At 45.5% G+C, this 17,785-nt stretch overlaps 13 non-coding genes across 13 annotated transcripts; all 13 read right to left on the bottom strand.

The window, feature by feature from the left end:
- Positions 1–436: 436 nt before the first annotated feature.
- LOC141184733 (U2 spliceosomal RNA) lies at positions 437–627 on the bottom strand. The gene has a single exon (XR_012259460.1). It is a non-coding gene; the product is annotated as a U2 spliceosomal RNA (small nuclear RNA).
- Positions 628–1,752: 1,125 nt separating this feature from the next.
- On the bottom strand, positions 1,753–1,943 carry LOC141184745 (U2 spliceosomal RNA). The gene has a single exon (XR_012259471.1). It is a non-coding gene; the product is annotated as a U2 spliceosomal RNA (small nuclear RNA).
- Positions 1,944–3,062: 1,119 nt separating this feature from the next.
- LOC141184697 (U2 spliceosomal RNA) lies at positions 3,063–3,253 on the bottom strand. Its single transcript, XR_012259428.1, has one exon. It is a non-coding gene; the product is annotated as a U2 spliceosomal RNA (small nuclear RNA).
- A 1,120-nt stretch (positions 3,254–4,373) lies between these two features.
- LOC141184757 (U2 spliceosomal RNA) lies at positions 4,374–4,564 on the bottom strand. The gene has a single exon (XR_012259482.1). It is a non-coding gene; the product is annotated as a U2 spliceosomal RNA (small nuclear RNA).
- A 1,122-nt stretch (positions 4,565–5,686) lies between these two features.
- On the bottom strand, positions 5,687–5,877 carry LOC141184770 (U2 spliceosomal RNA). Its single transcript, XR_012259494.1, has one exon. It is a non-coding gene; the product is annotated as a U2 spliceosomal RNA (small nuclear RNA).
- A 1,121-nt stretch (positions 5,878–6,998) lies between these two features.
- Positions 6,999–7,189, bottom strand: LOC141184783 (U2 spliceosomal RNA). The gene has a single exon (XR_012259505.1). It is a non-coding gene; the product is annotated as a U2 spliceosomal RNA (small nuclear RNA).
- A 1,122-nt stretch (positions 7,190–8,311) lies between these two features.
- Positions 8,312–8,502, bottom strand: LOC141184795 (U2 spliceosomal RNA). The gene has a single exon (XR_012259516.1). It is a non-coding gene; the product is annotated as a U2 spliceosomal RNA (small nuclear RNA).
- A 1,121-nt stretch (positions 8,503–9,623) lies between these two features.
- On the bottom strand, positions 9,624–9,814 carry LOC141191392 (U2 spliceosomal RNA). The gene has a single exon (XR_012265389.1). It is a non-coding gene; the product is annotated as a U2 spliceosomal RNA (small nuclear RNA).
- Positions 9,815–10,937: 1,123 nt separating this feature from the next.
- On the bottom strand, positions 10,938–11,128 carry LOC141184807 (U2 spliceosomal RNA). Its single transcript, XR_012259527.1, has one exon. It is a non-coding gene; the product is annotated as a U2 spliceosomal RNA (small nuclear RNA).
- Positions 11,129–12,249: 1,121 nt separating this feature from the next.
- LOC141184819 (U2 spliceosomal RNA) lies at positions 12,250–12,440 on the bottom strand. The gene has a single exon (XR_012259538.1). It is a non-coding gene; the product is annotated as a U2 spliceosomal RNA (small nuclear RNA).
- Positions 12,441–13,566: 1,126 nt separating this feature from the next.
- LOC141184831 (U2 spliceosomal RNA) lies at positions 13,567–13,757 on the bottom strand. The gene has a single exon (XR_012259549.1). It is a non-coding gene; the product is annotated as a U2 spliceosomal RNA (small nuclear RNA).
- A 1,119-nt stretch (positions 13,758–14,876) lies between these two features.
- LOC141184330 (U2 spliceosomal RNA) lies at positions 14,877–15,067 on the bottom strand. The gene has a single exon (XR_012259095.1). It is a non-coding gene; the product is annotated as a U2 spliceosomal RNA (small nuclear RNA).
- A 1,119-nt stretch (positions 15,068–16,186) lies between these two features.
- Positions 16,187–16,377, bottom strand: LOC141184673 (U2 spliceosomal RNA). Its single transcript, XR_012259406.1, has one exon. It is a non-coding gene; the product is annotated as a U2 spliceosomal RNA (small nuclear RNA).
- Between the last annotated feature and the right edge of the window lie 1,408 nt (positions 16,378–17,785).

The raw sequence follows: 17,785 nt of genomic DNA on the forward strand, positions 1-17,785 counted from the left end.
AGCTCACATACCTGTTAGCTCAGGTGAGTTTAAAAGGCTGCTGTTGATAACAAGGGCATTTGCTAAATAGATGGTGTGTGTGCAACAATATACTGAAAGGTCAATTATATTGTGCAGCTTGTCTCACCACCTGTAGTTATTTAGGTGAAAGCTCCAAAATGCTTGCCTAATATGTCTGTTTATCCAAAAGGAAGTATAGAGGGAGAGCTAGATAGATAGCATTGCATTACATTACATTACATGGCAATGCAATGCACAGTTGCTGAAGTTGAACCAAAATGAGCTTGTCATCTGGCTTCTGCAACTTTTAACATGAAAAATCCAATGAGGAGAAGAAAAGCAAAGCCAAAGAGTCCATCCCAAAATCCGACAAACAAGCAAAATGAACAAAAAGCATTGAATTCAATTCTTTCTGATTTTAGAAACTGCATTAAAGAAGGGGTGCACCGGTCCTGGAGATACTGCAATACCAGGTCAATGCGTGGAGTGGACAGAGCAAGCTCTTTTTCCATCTCCCTGTTCTAAAAATCCATTTAATATATGGTCCCCAGATAGGGGACGTATCAGATATTAAACTGATAAGAACAGATACTACACTTGATCTTAGCCAAAAGGCCGAGAAGCGATAACCAGAATTGGTTTCCGACTACGGTGCCACCCAAGGATTCTGAAAAGTCCATTTGTGGAGATGGCCACCTGGACTCCCGTTAAGAAGACATGCTGTCAACCTCTAGATCCCTCACATGCCTGCACTTTTCGGCTTGCTGCTGCTGCAATCCACGCGTTTTAGATCTGCATAACTCCACCTCTTTTAGCACAGTACCCTCAACCCCCGGCTGTTCCCACCCGCCTCAACACCGTTGGAAGGGAGGAGAACCAATTAAGGCGGGGGGGGGGGGGGGTGGAACGAGCAGCTGTCTACCCTTAGCAGGAGGGTTGCTGATTAATTACCTCTCCTGCTGCTGCTGCTGCTGGCTGTCCAGCAGCAGACTGAAGGTGGCTGCTGCTGTGCGCAGATATATAAAGGCTCAGAGCCTATTATGACACGCGCAGCCAGCGTTCCATTGCCACATTCCGTCTACTGCAGGCGGGATACCTGGATGGCTGAATGTCACTGAGAAGCTCACAGAGACCGCCATAAGCAACAGTTTAAAAGAATGCCACAGACTAATCAACCAAACTTTTTGGGTTGGTTTCTCTTTTATAGTCTGCAGGCATTAAATGAAAGAAGTCAGTGTTCCAGCAGAGGGAGACAACGTTTCAGAAAAGGCATTGTAGCAAACCAAAAAAGAAATTTTAAGCGCAGCAGAGTAACCAGCTCACATACCTGTTAGCTCAGGTGAGTTTAAAAGGCTGCTGTTGATAACAAGGGCATTTGCTAAATAGATGGTGTGTGTGCAACAATATACTGAAAGGTCAATTATATTGTGCAGCTTGTCTCACCACCTGTAGTTATTTAGGTGAAAGCTCCAAAATGCTTGCCTAATATGTCTGTTTATCCAAAAGGAAGTATAGAGGGAGAGCTAGATAGATAGCATTGCATTACATTACATTACATGGCAATGCAATGCACAGTTGCTGAAGTTGAACCAAAATGAGCTTGTCATCTGGCTTCTGCAACTTTTAACATGAAAAATCCAATGAGGAGAAGAAAAGCAAAGCCAAAGAGTCCATCCCAAAATCCGACAAACAAGCAAAATGAACAAAAAGCATTGAATTCAATTCTTTCTGATTTTAGAAACTGCATTAAAGAAGGGGTGCACCGGTCCTGGAGATACTGCAATACCAGGTCAATGCGTGGAGTGGACAGAGCAAGCTCTTTTTCCATCTCCCTGTTCTAAAAATCCATTTAATATATGGTCCCCAGATAGGGGACGTATCAGATATTAAACTGATAAGAACAGATACTACACTTGATCTTAGCCAAAAGGCCGAGAAGCGATAACCAGAATTGGTTTCCGACTACGGTGCCACCCAAGGATTCTGAAAAGTCCATTTGTGGAGATGGCCACCTGGACTCCCGTTAAGAAGACATGCTGTCAACCTCTAGATCCCTCACATGCCTGCACTTTTCGGCTTGCTGCTGCTGCAATCCACGCGTTTTAGATCTGCATAACTCCACCTCTTTTAGCACAGTACCCTCAACCCCCGGCTGTTCCCACCCGCCTCAACACCGTTGGAAGGGAGGAGAACCAATTAAGGCGGGGGGGGGTGGAACGAGCAGCTGTCTACCCTTAGCAGGAGGGTTGCTGATTAATTACCTCTCCTGCTGCTGCTGCTGCTGGCTGTCCAGCAGCAGACTGAAGGTGGCTGCTGCTGTGCGCAGGTATATAAAGGCTCAGAGCCTATTATGACACGCGCAGCCAGCGTTCCATTGCCACATTCCGTCTACTGCAGGCGGGATACCTGGATGGCTGAATGTCACTGAGAAGCTCACAGAGACCGCCATAAGCAACAGTTTAAAAGAATGCCACAGACTAATCAACCAAACTTTTTGGGTTGGTTTCTCTTTTATAGTCTGCAGGCATTAAATGAAAGAAGTCAGTGTTCCAGCAGAGGGAGACAACGTTTCAGAAAAGGCATTGTAGCAAACCAAAAAAGAAATTTTAAGCGCAGCAGAGTAACCAGCTCACATACCTGTTAGCTCAGGTGAGTTTAAAATGCTGCTGTTGATAACAAGGGCATTTGCTAAATAGATGGTGTGTGTGCAACAATATACTGAAAGGTCAATTATATTGTGCAGCTTATCTCACCACCTGTAGTTATTTAGGTGAAAGCTCCAAAATGCTTGCCTAATATGTCTGTTTATCCAAAAGGAAGTATAGAGGGAGAGCTAGATAGATAGCATTGCATTACATTACATTACATGGCAATGCAATGCACAGTTGCTGAAGTTGAACCAAAATGAGCTTGTCATCTGGCTTCTGCAACTTTTAACATGAAAAATCCAATGAGGAGAAGAAAAGCAAAGCCAAAGAGTCCATCCCAAAATCCGACAAACAAGCAAAATGAACAAAAAGCATTGAATTCAATTCTTTCTGATTTTAGAAACTGCATTAAAGAAGGGGTGCACCGGTCCTGGAGATACTGTAATACCAGGTCAATGCGTGGAGTGGACAAAGCAAGCTCTTTTTCCATCTCCCTGTTCTAAAAATCCATTTAATATATGGTCCCCAGATAGGGGACGTATCAGATATTAAACTGATAAGAACAGATACTACACTTGATCTTAGCCAAAAGGCCGAGAAGCGATAACCAGAATTGGTTTCCGACTACGGTGCCACCCAAGGATTCTGAAAAGTCCATTTGTGGAGATGGCCACCTGGACTCCCGTTAAGAAGACATGCTGTCAACCTCTAGATCCCTCACATGCCTGCACTTTTCGGCTTGCTGCTGCTGCATTCCACGCGTTTTAGATCTGCATAACTCCACCTCTTTTAGCACAGTACCCTCAACCCCCGGCTGTTCCCACCCGCCTCAAAACCGTTGGAAGGGAGGAGAACCAATTAAGGCGGGGGGGTGGTGGAACGAGCAGCTGTCTACCCTTAGCAGGAGGGTTGCTGATTAATTACCTCTCCTGCTGCTGCTGCTGCTGGCTGTCCAGCAGCAGACTGAAGGTGGCTGCTGCTGTGCGCAGGTATATAAAGGCTCAGAGCCTATTATGACACGCGCAGCCAGCGTTCCATTGCCACATTCCGTCTACTGCAGGCGGGATACCTGGATGGCTGAATGTCACTGAGAAGCTCACAGAGACCGCCATAAGCAACAGTTTAAAAGAATGCCACAGACTAATCAACCAAACTTTTTGGGTTGGTTTCTCTTTTATAGTCTGCAGGCATTAAATGAAAGAAGTCAGTGTTCCAGCAGAGGGAGACAACGTTTCAGAAAAGGCATTGTAGCAAACCAAAAAAGAAATTTTAAGCGCAGCAGAGTAACCAGCTCACATACCTGTTAGCTCAGGTGAGTTTAAAAGGCTGCTGTTGATAACAAGGGCATTTGCTAAATAGATGGTGTGTGTGCAACAATATACTGAAAGGTCAATTATATTGTGCAGCTTATCTCACCACCTGTAGTTATTTAGGTGAAAGCTCCAAAATGCTTGCCTAATATGTCTGTTTATCCAAAAGGAAGTAAAGAGGGAGAGCTAGATAGATAGCATTGCATTACATTACATTACATGGCAATGCAATGCACAGTTGCTGAAGTTGAACCAAAATGAGCTTGTCATCTGGCTTCTGCAACTTTTAACATGAAAAATCCAATGAGAAGAAGAAAAGCAAAGCCAAAGAGTCCATCCCAAAATCCGACAAACAAGCAAAATGAACAAAAAGCATTGAATTCAATTCTTTCTGATTTTAGAAACTGCATTAAAGAAGGGGTGCACCGGTCCTGGAGATACTGCAATACCAGGTCAATGCGTGGAGTGGACAGAGCAAGCTCTTTTTCCATCTCCCTGTTCTAAAAATCCATTTAATATATGGTCCCCAGATAGGGGACGTATCAGATATTAAACTGATAAGAACAGATACTACACTTGATCTTAGCCAAAAGGCCGAGAAGCGATAACCAGAATTGGTTTCCGACTACGGTGCCACCCAAGGATTCTGAAAAGTCCATTTGTGGAGATGGCCACCTGGACTCCCGTTAAGAAGACATGCTGTCAACCTCTAGATCCCTCACATGCCTGCACTTTTCGGCTTGCTGCTGCTGCAATCCACGCGTTTTAGATCTGCATAACTCCACCTCTTTTAGCACAGTACCCTCAACCCCCGGCTGTTCCCACCCGCCTCAACACCGTTGGAAGGGAGGAGAACCAATTAAGGCGGGGGGGGGGGGTGGAACGAGCAGCTCTCTACCCTTAGCAGGAGGGTTGCTGATTAATTACCTCTCCTGCTGCTGCTGCTGCTGGCTGTCCAGCAGCAGACTGAAGGTGGCTGCTGCTGTGCGCAGGTATATAAAGGCTCAGAGCCTATTATGACACGCGCAGCCAGCGTTCCATTGCCACATTCCGTCTACTGCAGGCGGGATACCTGGATGGCTGAATGTCACTGAGAAGCTCACAGAGACTGCCATAAGCAACAGTTTAAAAGAATGCCACAGACTAATCAACCAAACTTTTTGGGTTGGTTTCTCTTTTATAGTCTGCAGGCATTAAATGAAAGAAGTCAGTGTTCCAGCAGAGGGAGACAACGTTTCAGAAAAGGCATTGTAGCAAACCAAAAAAGAAATTTTAAGCGCAGCAGAGTAACCAGCTCACATACCTGTTAGCTCAGGTGAGTTTAAAAGGCTGCTGTTGATAACAAGGGCATTTGCTAAATAGATGGTGTGTGTGCAACAATATACTGAAAGGTCAATTATATTGTGCAGCTTATCTCACCACCTGTAGTTATTTAGGTGAAAGCTCCAAAATGCTTGCCTAATATGTCTGTTTATCCAAAAGGAAGTATAGAGGGAGAGCTAGATAGATAGCATTGCATTACATTACATTACATGGCAATGCAATGCACAGTTGCTGAAGTTGAACCAAAATGAGCTTGTCATCTGGCTTCTGCAACTTTTAACATGAAAAATCCAATGAGGAGAAGAAAAGCAAAGCCAAAGAGTCCATCCCAAAATCCGACAAACAAGCAAAATGAACAAAAAGCATTGAATTCAATTCTTTCTGATTTTAGAAACTGCATTAAAGAAGGGGTGCACCGGTCCTGGAGATACTGCAATACCAGGTCAATGCGTGGAGTGGACAGAGCAAGCTCTTTTTCCATCTCCCTGTTCTAAAAATCCATTTAATATATGGTCCCCAGATAGGGGACGTATCAGATATTAAACTGATAAGAACAGATACTACACTTGATCTTAGCCAAAAGGCCGAGAAGCGATAACCAGAATTGGTTTCCGACTACGGTGCCACCCAAGGATTCTGAAAAGTCCATTTGTGGAGATGGCCACCTGGACTCCCGTTAAGAAGACATGCTGTCAACCTCTAGATCCCTCACATGCCTGCACTTTTCGGCTTGCTGCTGCTGCAATCCACGCGTTTTAGATCTGCATAACTCCACCTCTTTTAGCACAGTACCCTCAACCCCCGGCTGTTCCCACCCGCCTCAACACCGTTGGAAGGGAGGAGAACCAATTAAGGCGGGGGGGGGGGTGGAACGAGCAGCTGTCTACCCTTAGCAGGAGGGTTGCTGATTAATTACCTCTCCTGCTGCTGCTGCTGCTGGCTGTCCAGCAGCAGACTGAAGGTGGCTGCTGCTGTGCGCAGGTATATAAAGGCTCAGAGCCTATTATGACACGCGCAGCCAGCGTTCCATTGCCACATTCCGCCTACTGCAAGCGGGATACCTGGATGGCTGAATGTCACTGAGAAGCTCACAGAGACCGCCATAAGCAACAGTTTAAAAGAATGCCACAGACTAATCAACCAAACTTTTTGGGTTGGTTTCTCTTTTATAGTCTGCAGGCATTAAATGAAAGAAGTCAGTGTTCCAGCAGAGGGAGACAACGTTTCAGAAAAGGCATTGTAGCAAACCAAAAAAGAAATTTTAAGCGCAGCAGAGTAACCAGCTCACATACCTGTTAGCTCAGGTGAGTTTAAAAGGCTGCTGTTGATAACAAGGGCATTTGCTAAATAGATGGTGTGTGTGCAACAATATACTGAAAGGTCAATTATATTGTGCAGCTTATCTCACCACCTGTAGTTATTTAGGTGAAAGCTCCATAATGCTTGCCTAATATGTCTGTTTATCCAAAAGGAAGTATAGAGGGAGAGCTAGATAGATAGCATTGCATTACATTACATTACATGGCAATGCAATGCACAGTTGCTGAAGTTGAACCAAAATGAGCTTGTCATCTGGCTTCTGCAACTTTTAACATGAAAAATCCAATGAGGAGAAGAAAAGCAAAGCCAAAGAGTCCATCCCAAAATCCGACAAACAAGCAAAATGAACAAAAAGCATTGAATTCAATTCTTTCTGATTTTAGAAACTGCATTAAAGAAGGGGTGCACCGGTCCTGGAGATACTGCAATACCAGGTCAATGCGTGGAGTGGACAGAGCAAGCTCTTTTTCCATCTCCCTGTTCTAAAAATCCATTTAATATATGGTCCCCAGATAGGGGACGTATCAGATATTAAACTGATAAGAACAGATACTACACTTGATCTTAGCCAAAAGGCCGAGAAGCGATAACCAGAATTGGTTTCCGACTACGGTGCCACCCAAGGATTCTGAAAAGTCCATTTGTGGAGATGGCCACCTGGACTCCCGTTAAGAAGACATGCTGTCAACCTCTAGATCCCTCACATGCCTGCACTTTTCGGCTTGCTGCTGCTGCAATCCACGCGTTTTAGATCTGCATAACTCCACCTCTTTTAGCACAGTACCCTCAACCCCCGGCTGTTCCCACCCGCCTCAACACCGTTGGAAGGGAGGAGAACCAATTAAGGCGGGGGGGGGGGGTGGAACGAGCAGCTCTCTACCCTTAGCAGGAGGGTTGCTGATTAATTACCTCTCCTGCTGCTGCTGCTGCTGGCTGTCCAGCAGCAGACTGAAGGTGGCTGCTGCTGTGCGCAGGTATATAAAGGCTCAGAGCCTATTATGACACGCGCAGCCAGCGTTCCATTGCCACATTCCGTCTACTGCAGGCGGGATACCTGGATGGCTGAATGTCACTGAGAAGCTCACAGAGACTGCCATAAGCAACAGTTTAAAAGAATGCCACAGACTAATCAACCAAACTTTTTGGGTTGGTTTCTCTTTTATAGTCTGCAGGCATTAAATGAAAGAAGTCAGTGTTCCAGCAGAGGGAGACAACGTTTCAGAAAAGGCATTGTAGCAAACCAAAAAAGAAATTTTAAGCGCAGCAGAGTAACCAGCTCACATACCTGTTAGCTCAGGTGAGTTTAAAAGGCTGCTGTTGATAACAAGGGCATTTGCTAAATAGATGGTGTGTGTGCAACAATATACTGAAAGGTCAATTATATTGTGCAGCTTATCTCACCACCTGTAGTTATTTAGGTGAAAGCTCCAAAATGCTTGCCTAATATGTCTGTTTATCCAAAAGGAAGTATAGAGGGAGAGCTAGATAGATAGCATTGCATTACATTACATTACATGGCAATGCAATGCACAGTTGCTGAAGTTGAACCAAAATGAGCTTGTCATCTGGCTTCTGCAACTTTTAACATGAAAAATCCAATGAGGAGAAGAAAAGCAAAGCCAAAGAGTCCATCCCAAAATCCGACAAACAAGCAAAATGAACAAAAAGCATTGAATTCAATTCTTTCTGATTTTAGAAACTGCATTAAAGAAGGGGTGCACCGGTCCTGGAGATACTGCAATACCAGGTCAATGCGTGGAGTGGACAGAGCAAGCTCTTTTTCCATCTCCCTGTTCTAAAAATCCATTTAATATATGGTCCCCAGATAGGGGACGTATCAGATATTAAACTGATAAGAACAGATACTACACTTGATCTTAGCCAAAAGGCCGAGAAGCGATAACCAGAATTGGTTTCCGACTACGGTGCCACCCAAGGATTCTGAAAAGTCCATTTGTGGAGATGGCCACCTGGACTCCCGTTAAGAAGACATGCTGTCAACCTCTAGATCCCTCACATGCCTGCACTTTTCGGCTTGCTGCTGCTGCAATCCACGCGTTTTAGATCTGCATAACTCCACCTCTTTTAGCACAGTACCCTCAACCCCCGGCTGTTCCCACCCGCCTCAACACCGTTGGAAGGGAGGAGAACCAATTAAGGCGGGGGGGGGGGTGGAACGAGCAGCTGTCTACCCTTAGCAGGAGGGTTGCTGATTAATTACCTCTCCTGCTGCTGCTGCTGCTGGCTGTCCAGCAGCAGACTGAAGGTGGCTGCTGCTGTGCGCAGGTATATAAAGGCTCAGAGCCTATTATGACACGCGCAGCCAGCGTTCCATTGCCACATTCCGTCTACTGCAGGCGGGATACCTGGATGGCTGAATGTCACTGAGAAGCTCACAGAGACCGCCATAAGCAACAGTTTAAAAGAATGCCACAGACTAATCAACCAAACTTTTTGGGTTGGTTTCTCTTTTATAGTCTGCAGGCATTAAATGAAAGAAGTCAGTGTTCCAGCAGAGGGAGACAACGTTTCAGAAAAGGCATTGTAGCAAACCAAAAAAGAAATTTTAAGCGCAGCAGAGTAACCAGCTCACATACCTGTTAGCTCAGGTGAGTTTAAAAGGCTGCTGTTGATAACAAGGGCATTTGCTAAATAGATGGTGTGTGTGCAACAATATACTGAAAGGTCAATTATATTGTGCAGCTTATCTCACCACCTGTAGTTATTTAGGTGAAAGCTCCAAAATGCTTGCCTAATATGTCTGTTTATCCAAAAGGAAGTATAGAGGGAGAGCTAGATAGATAGCATTGCATTACATTACATTACATGGCAATGCAATGCACAGTTGCTGAAGTTGAACCAAAATGAGCTTGTCATCTGGCTTCTGCAACTTTTAACATGAAAAATCCAATGAGGAGAAGAAAAGCAAAGCCAAAGAGTCCATCCCAAAATCCGACAAACAAGCAAAATGAACAAAAAGCATTGAATTCAATTCTTTCTGATTTTAGAAACTGCATTAAAGAAGGGATGCACCGGTCCTGGAGATACTGCAATACCAGGTCAATGCGTGGAGTGGACAGAGCAAGCTCTTTTTCCATCTCCCTGTTCTAAAAATCCATTTAATATATGGTCCCCAGATAGGGGACGTATCAGATATTAAACTGATAAGAACAGATACTACACTTGATCTTAGCCAAAAGGCCGAGAAGCGATAACCAGAATTGGTTTCCGACTACGGTGCCACCCAAGGATTCTGAAAAGTCCATTTGTGGAGATGGCCACCTGGACTCCCGTTAAGAAGACATGCTGTCAACCTCTAGATCCCTCACATGCCTGCACTTTTCGGCTTGCTGCTGCTGCAATCCACGCGTTTTAGATCTGCATAACTCCACCTCTTTTAGCACAGTACCCTCAACCCCCGGCTGTTCCCACCCGCCTCAACACCGTTGGAAGGGAGGAGAACCAATTAAGGGGGGGGGGGGGGGGTGGAACGAGCAGCTGTCTACCCTTAGCAGGAGGGTTGCTGATTAATTACCTCTCCTGCTGCTGCTGCTGCTGGCTGTCCAGCAGCAGACTGAAGGTGGCTGCTGCTGTGCGCAGATATATAAAGGCTCAGAGCCTATTATGACACGCGCAGCCAGCGTTCCATTGCCACATTCCGTCTACTGCAGGCGGGATACCTGGATGGCTGAATGTCACTGAGAAGCTCACAGAGACCGCCATAAGCAACAGTTTAAAAGAATGCCACAGACTAATCAACCAAACTTTTTGGGTTGGTTTCTCTTTTATAGTCTGCAGGCATTAAATGAAAGAAGTCAGTGTTCCAGCAGAGGGAGACAACGTTTCAGAAAAGGCATTGTAGCAAACCAAAAAAGAAATTTTAAGCGCAGCAGAGTAACCAGCTCACATACCTGTTAGCTCAGGTGAGTTTAAAATGCTGCTGTTGATAACAAGGGCATTTGCTAAATAGATGGTGTGTGTGCAACAATATACTGAAAGGTCAATTATATTGTGCAGCTTATCTCACCACCTGTAGTTATTTAGGTGAAAGCTCCAAAATGCTTGCCTAATATGTCTGTTTATCCAAAAGGAAGTATAGAGGGAGAGCTAGATAGATAGCATTGCATTACATTACATTACATGGCAATGCAATGCACAGTTGCTGAAGTTGAACCAAAATGAGCTTGTCATCTGGCTTCTGCAACTTTTAACATGAAAAATCCAATGAGGAGAAGAAAAGCAAAGCCAAAGAGTCCATCCCAAAATCCGACAAACAAGCAAAATGAACAAAAAGCATTGAATTCAATTCTTTCTGATTTTAGAAACTGCATTAAAGAAGGGGTGCACCGGTCCTGGAGATACTGCAATACCAGGTCAATGCGTGGAGTGGACAGAGCAAGCTCTTTTTCCATCTCCCTGTTCTAAAAATCCATTTAATATATGGTCCCCAGATAGGGGACGTATCAGATATTAAACTGATAAGAACAGATACTACACTTGATCTTAGCCAAAAGGCCGAGAAGCGATAACCAGAATTGGTTTCCGACTACGGTGCCACCCAAGGATTCTGAAAAGTCCATTTGTGGAGATGGCCACCTGGACTCCCGTTAAGAAGACATGCTGTCAACCTCTAGATCCCTCACATGCCTGCACTTTTCGGCTTGCTGCTGCTGCAATCCACGCGTTTTAGATCTGCATAACTCCACCTCTTTTAGCACAGTACCCTCAACCCCCGGCTGTTCCCACCCGCCTCAACACCGTTGGAAGGGAGGAGAACCAATTAAGGCGGGGGGGGGGGTGGAACGAGCAGCTGTCTACCCTTAGCAGGAGGGTTGCTGATTACTTACCTCTCCTGCTGCTGCTGCAGCTGGCTGTCCAGCAGCAGACTGAAGGTGGCTGCTGCTGTGCGCAGGTATATAAAGGCTCAGAGCCTATTATGACACGCGCAGCCAGCGTTCCATTGCCACATTCCGTCTACTGCAGGCGGGATACCTGGATGGCTGAATGTCACTGAGAAGCTCACAGAGACCGCCATAAGCAACAGTTTAAAAGAATGCCACAGACTAATCAACCAAACTTTTTGGGTTGGTTTCTCTTTTATAGTCTGCAGGCATTAAATGAAAGAAGTCAGTGTTCCAGCAGAGGGAGACAACGTTTCAGAAAAGGCATTGTAGCAAACCAAAAAAGAAATTTTAAGCGCAGCAGAGTAACCAGCTCACATACCTGTTAGCTCAGGTGAGTTTAAAAGGCTGCTGTTGATAACAAGGGCATTTGCTAAATAGATGGTGTGTGTGCAACAATATACTGAAAGGTCAATTATATTGTGCAGCTTATCTCACCACCTGTAGTTATTTAGGTGAAAGCTCCAAAATGCTTGCCTAATATGTCTGTTTATCCAAAAGGAAGTATAGAGGGAGAGCTAGATAGATAGCATTGCATTACATTACATTACATGGCAATGCAATGCACAGTTGCTGAAGTTGAACCAAAATGAGCTTGTCATCTGGCTTCTGCAACTTTTAACATGAAAAATCCAATGAGGAGAAGAAAAGCAAAGCCAAAGAGTCCATCCCAAAATCCGACAAACAAGCAAAATGAACAAAAAGCATTGAATTCAATTCTTTCTGATTTTAGAAACTGCATTAAAGAAGGGGTGCACCGGTCCTGGAGATACTGCAATACCAGGTCAATGCGTGGAGTGGACAGAGCAAGCTCTTTTTCCATCTCCCTGTTCTAAAAATCCATTTAATATATGGTCCCCAGATAGGGGACGTATCAGATATTAAACTGATAAGAACAGATACTACACTTGATCTTAGCCAAAAGGCCGAGAAGCGATAACCAGAATTGGTTTCCGACTACGGTGCCACCCAAGGATTCTGAAAAGTCCATTTGTGGAGATGGCCACCTGGACTCCCGTTAAGAAGACATGCTGTCAACCTCTAGATCCCTCACATGCCTGCACTTTTCGGCTTGCTGCTGCTGCAATCCACGCGTTTTAGATCTGCATAACTCCACCTCTTTTAGCACAGTACCCTCAACCCCCGGCTGTTCCCACCCGTCTCAACACCGTTGGAAGGGAGGAGAACCAATTAAGGCGGGGGGGGGGGGGGGGTGGAACGAGCAGCTGTCTACCCTTAGCAGGAGGGTTGCTGATTAATTACCTCTCCTGCTGCTGCTGCTGCTGGCTGTCCAGCAGCAGACTGAAGGTGGCTGCTGCTGTGCGCAGGTATATAAAGGCTCAGAGCCTATTATGACACGCGCAGCCAGCGTTCCATTGCCACATTCCGTCTACTGCAGGCGGGATACCTGGATGGCTGAATGTCACTGAGAAGCTCACAGAGACCGCCATAAGCAACAGTTTAAAAGAATGCCACAGACTAATCAACCAAACTTTTTGGGTTGGTTTCTCTTTTATAGTCTGCAGGCATTAAATGAAAGAAGTCAGTGTTCCAGCAGAGGGAGACAACGTTTCAGAAAAGGCATTGTAGCAAACCAAAAAAGAAATTTTAAGCGCAGCAGAGTAACCAGCTCACATACCTGTTAGCTCAGGTGAGTTTAAAAGGCTGCTGTTGATAACAAGGGCATTTGCTAAATAGATGGTGTGTGTGCAACAATATACTGAAAGGTCAATTATATTGTGCAGCTTATCTCACCACCTGTAGTTATTTAGGTGAAAGCTCCAAAATGCTTGCCTAATATGTCTGTTTATCCAAAAGGAAGTATAGAGGGAGAGCTAGATAGATAGCATTGCATTACATTACATTACATGGCAATGCAATGCACAGTTGCTGAAGTTGAACCAAAATGAGCTTGTCATCTGGCTTCTGCAACTTTTAACATGAAAAATGCAATGAGGAGAAGAAAAGCAAAGCCAAAGAGTCCATCCCAAAATCTGACAAACAAGCAAAATGAACAAAAAGCATTGAATTCAATTCTTTCTGATTTTAGAAACTGCATTAAAGAAGGGGTGCACCGGTCCTGGAGATACTGCAATACCAGGTCAATGCGTGGAGTGGACAGAGCAAGCTCTTTTTCCATCTCCCTGTTCTAAAAATCCATTTAATATATGGTCCCCAGATAGGGGACGTATCAGATATTAAACTGATAAGAACAGATACTACACTTGATCTTAGCCAAAAGGCCGAGAAGCGATAACCAGAATTGGTTTCCGACTACGGTGCCACCCAAGGATTCTGAAAAGTCCATTTGTGGAGATGGCCACCTGGACTCCCGTTAAGAAGACATGCTGTCAACCTCTAGATCCCTCACATGCCTGCACTTTTCGGCTTGCTGCTGCTGCAATCCACGCGTTTTAGATCTGCATAACTCCACCTCTTTTAGCACAGTACCCTCAACCCCCGGCTGTTCCCACCCGCCTCAACACCGTTGGAAGGGAGGAGAACCAATTAAGGCGGGGGGGGGTGGAACGAGCAGCTGTCTACCCTTAGCAGGAGGGTTGCTGATTAATTACCTCTCCTGCTGCTGCTGCTGCTGGCTGTCCAGCAGCAGACTGAAGGTGGCTGCTGCTGTGCGCAGGTATATAAAGGCTCAGAGCCTATTATGACACGCGCAGCCAGCGTTCCATTGCCACATTCCGTCTACTGCAGGCGGGATACCAGGATGGCTGAATGTCACTGAGAAGCTCACAGAGACCGCCATAAGCAACAGTTTAAAAGAATGCCACAGACTAATCAACCAAACTTTTTGGGTTGGTTTCTCTTTTATAGTCTGCAGGCATTAAATGAAAGAAGTCAGTGTTCCAGCAGAGGGAGACAACGTTTCAGAAAAGGCATTGTAGCAAACCAAAAAAGAAATTTTAAGCGCAGCAGAGTAACCAGCTCACATACCTGTTAGCTCAGGTGAGTTTAAAAGGCTGCTGTTGATAACAAGGGCATTTGCTAAATAGATGGTATGTGTGCAACAATATACTGAAAGGTCAATTATATTGTGCAGCTTATCTCACCACCTGTAGTTATTTAGGTGAAAGCTCCAAAATGCCTGCCTAATATGTCTGTTTATCCAAAAGGAAGTATAGAGGGAGAGCTAGATAGATAGCATTGCATTACATTACATTACATGGCAATGCAATGCACAGTTGCTGAAGTTGAACCAAAATGAGCTTGTCATCTGGCTTCTGCAACTTTTAACATGAAAAATCCAATGAGGAGAAGAAAAGCAAAGCCAAAGAGTCCATCCCAAAATCCGACAAACAAGCAAAATGAACAAAAAGCATTGAATTCAATTCTTTCTGATTTTAGAAACTGCATTAAAGAAGGGGTGCACCGGTCCTGGAGATACTGCAATACCAGGTCAATGCGTGGAGTGGACAGAGCAAGCTCTTTTTCCATCTCCCTGTTCTAAAAATCCATTTAATATATGGTCCCCAGAAAGGGGACGTATCAGATATTAAACTGATAAGAACAGATACTACACTTGATCTTAGCCAAAAGGCCGAGAAGCGATAACCAGAATTGGTTTCCGACTACGGTGCCACCCAAGGATTCTGAAAAGTCCATTTGTGGAGATGGCCACCTGGACTCCCGTTAAGAAGACATGCTGTCAACCTCTAGATCCCTCACATGCCTGCACTTTTCGGCTTGCTGCTGCTGCAATCCACGCGTTTTAGATCTGCATAACTCCACCTCTTTTAGCACAGTACCCTCAACCCCCGGCTGTTCCCACCCGCCTCAACACCGTTGGAAGGGAGGAGAACCAATTAAGGCGGGGGGGGGTGGAACGAGCAGCTGTCTACCCTTAGCAGGAGGGTTGCTGATTAATTACCTCTCCTGCTGCTGCTGCTTCTGGCTGTCCAGCAGCAGACTGAAGGTGGCTGCTGCTGTGCGCAGGTATATAAAGGCTCAGAGCCTATTATGACACGCGCAGCCAGCGTTCCATTGCCACATTCCGTCTACTGCAGGCGGGATACCTGGATGGCTGAATGTCACTGAGAAGCTCACAGAGACCGCCATAAGCAACAGTTTAAAAGAATGCCACAGACTAATCAACCAAACTTTTTGGGTTGGTTTCTCTTTTATAGTCTGCAGGCATTAAATGAAAGAAGTCAGTGTTCCAGCAGAGGGAGACAACGTTTCAGAAAAGGCATTGTAGCAAACCAAAAAAGAAATTTTAAGCGCAGCAGAGTAACCAGCTCACATACCTGTTAGCTCAGGTGAGTTTAAAAGGCTGCTGTTGATAACAAGGGCATTTGCTAAATAGATGGTGTGTGTGCAACAATATACTGAAAGGTCAATTATATTGTGCAGCTTATCTCACCACCTGTAGTTATTTAGGTGAAAGCTCCAAAATGCTTGCCTAATATGTCTGTTTATCCAAAAGGAAGTATAGAGGGAGAGCTAGATAGATAGCATTGCATTACATTACATTACATGGCAATGCAATGCACAGTTGCTGAAGTTGAACCAAAATGAGCTTGTCATCTGGCTTCTGCAACTTTTAACATGAAAAATCCAATGAGGAGAAGAAAAGCAAAGCCAAAGAGTCCATCCCAAAATCCGACAAACAAGCAAAATGAACAAAAAGCATTGAATTCAATTCTTTCTGATTTTAGAAACTGCATTAAAGAAGGGGTGCACCGGTCCTGGAGATACTGCAATACCAGGTCAATGCGTGGAGTGGACAGAGCAAGCTCTTTTTCCATCTCCCTGTTCTAAAACTCCATTTAATATATGGTCCCCAGATAGGGGACGTATCAGATATTAAACTGATAAGAACAGATACTACACTTGATCTTAGCCAAAAGGCCGAGAAGCGATAACCAGAATTGGTTTCCGACTACGGTGCCACCCAAGGATTCTGAAAAGTCCATTTGTGGAGATGGCCACCTGGACTCCCGTTAAGAAGACATGCTGTCAACCTCTAGATCCCTCACATGCCTGCACTTTTCGGCTTGCTGCTGCTGCAATCCACGCGTTTTAGATCTGCATAACTCCACCTCTTTTAGCACAGTACCCTCAACCCCCGGCTGTTCCCACCCGCCTCAACACCGTTGGAAGGGAGGAGAACCAATTAAGGCGGGGGGGGGGTGGAACGAGCAGCTGTCTACCCTTAGCAGGAGGGTTGCTGATTAATTACCTCTCCTGCTGCTGCTGCTGCTGGCTGTCCAGCAGCAGACTGAAGGTGGCTGCTGCTGTGCGCAGGTATATAAAGGCTCAGAGCCTATTATGACACGCGCAGCCAGCGTTCCATTGCCACATTCCGTCTACTGCAGGCGGGATACCTGGATGGCTGAATGTCACTGAGTGTCACACTGTCACAGAATACTGGAGGTAGGGGGCCTAAGCTGACCCTAAGCTGGGGCCCTGACTAATCCCTCATCCTGGAGGTACTGTTAAAGGTACAGAGGTCCAGGCCGCCAGCGTAACCCCTACCTTCTGAGGATCCCTGCACCTAAGTAATCTAGTCCTGAGAAGGACCCCGATCACAACAATAGGGAACCAGAAATAATATGCCCACACACAGTATTTAGACGAACGAGACAGTACAAGGGAAAAACCAAAACCACCTTGCATACAACTTCTAAACAACTACAACAGAGGGAACACCAACGGGAAAGGAGATAAATGATAAAGCGAGGAAAGGGAAAACACACTTCCAAATACACTTATCTCAGCAACTCCAAACACCACGATCCGCTCTGTAAGTCAGAATGAAAAGCTTTCACCGACACCTCCCAAACAGACCTGCAGGAATATAAAGGAGTCTCACTAAAGAAGCATTGATTGCAGCTGGGCGAGGCTGGACCTCAGCTAACCCAGAGAGAGAGAGAATTAACTCCTACACTGCCGAGAAAACACAAAGCACCAACAAGTCAGCTGCGAGAAGTCAGGCTGTGTGCTCGTGACGATCTTCGTGGCAACACACCCGTGACAGTACCTCCCCTTCTACGAGGGGCCTCTGGACCCTCAGGGCCAGGTTTATCCGGGTGAGTCGTGTGGAAGGCCCGAACTAATCGGTCTGCGTTAATATCCGACGCAGGAACCCACATCCTCTCCTCAGGACCATACCCCTTCCAATGAACCAAGTACTGAAGGGACCGGCGATTAAAGCGTGAATCAATGACCCTCGATACCTGGAACTCCAAGTTACCATTGACAACCACAGGAGGGGGAGGTAAAGGTGACGGTACCACCGGCACCACATACCTCTTAAGCAATGATCTGT

Source organism: Phyllobates terribilis, unplaced genomic scaffold (assembly GCF_046119375.1).
Source record: "Phyllobates terribilis strain yellow unplaced genomic scaffold, ASM4611937v1 Scaffold_40__1_contigs__length_11209783, whole genome shotgun sequence".
NCBI classification, from domain to species: domain Eukaryota; kingdom Metazoa; phylum Chordata; class Amphibia; order Anura; family Dendrobatidae; genus Phyllobates; species Phyllobates terribilis.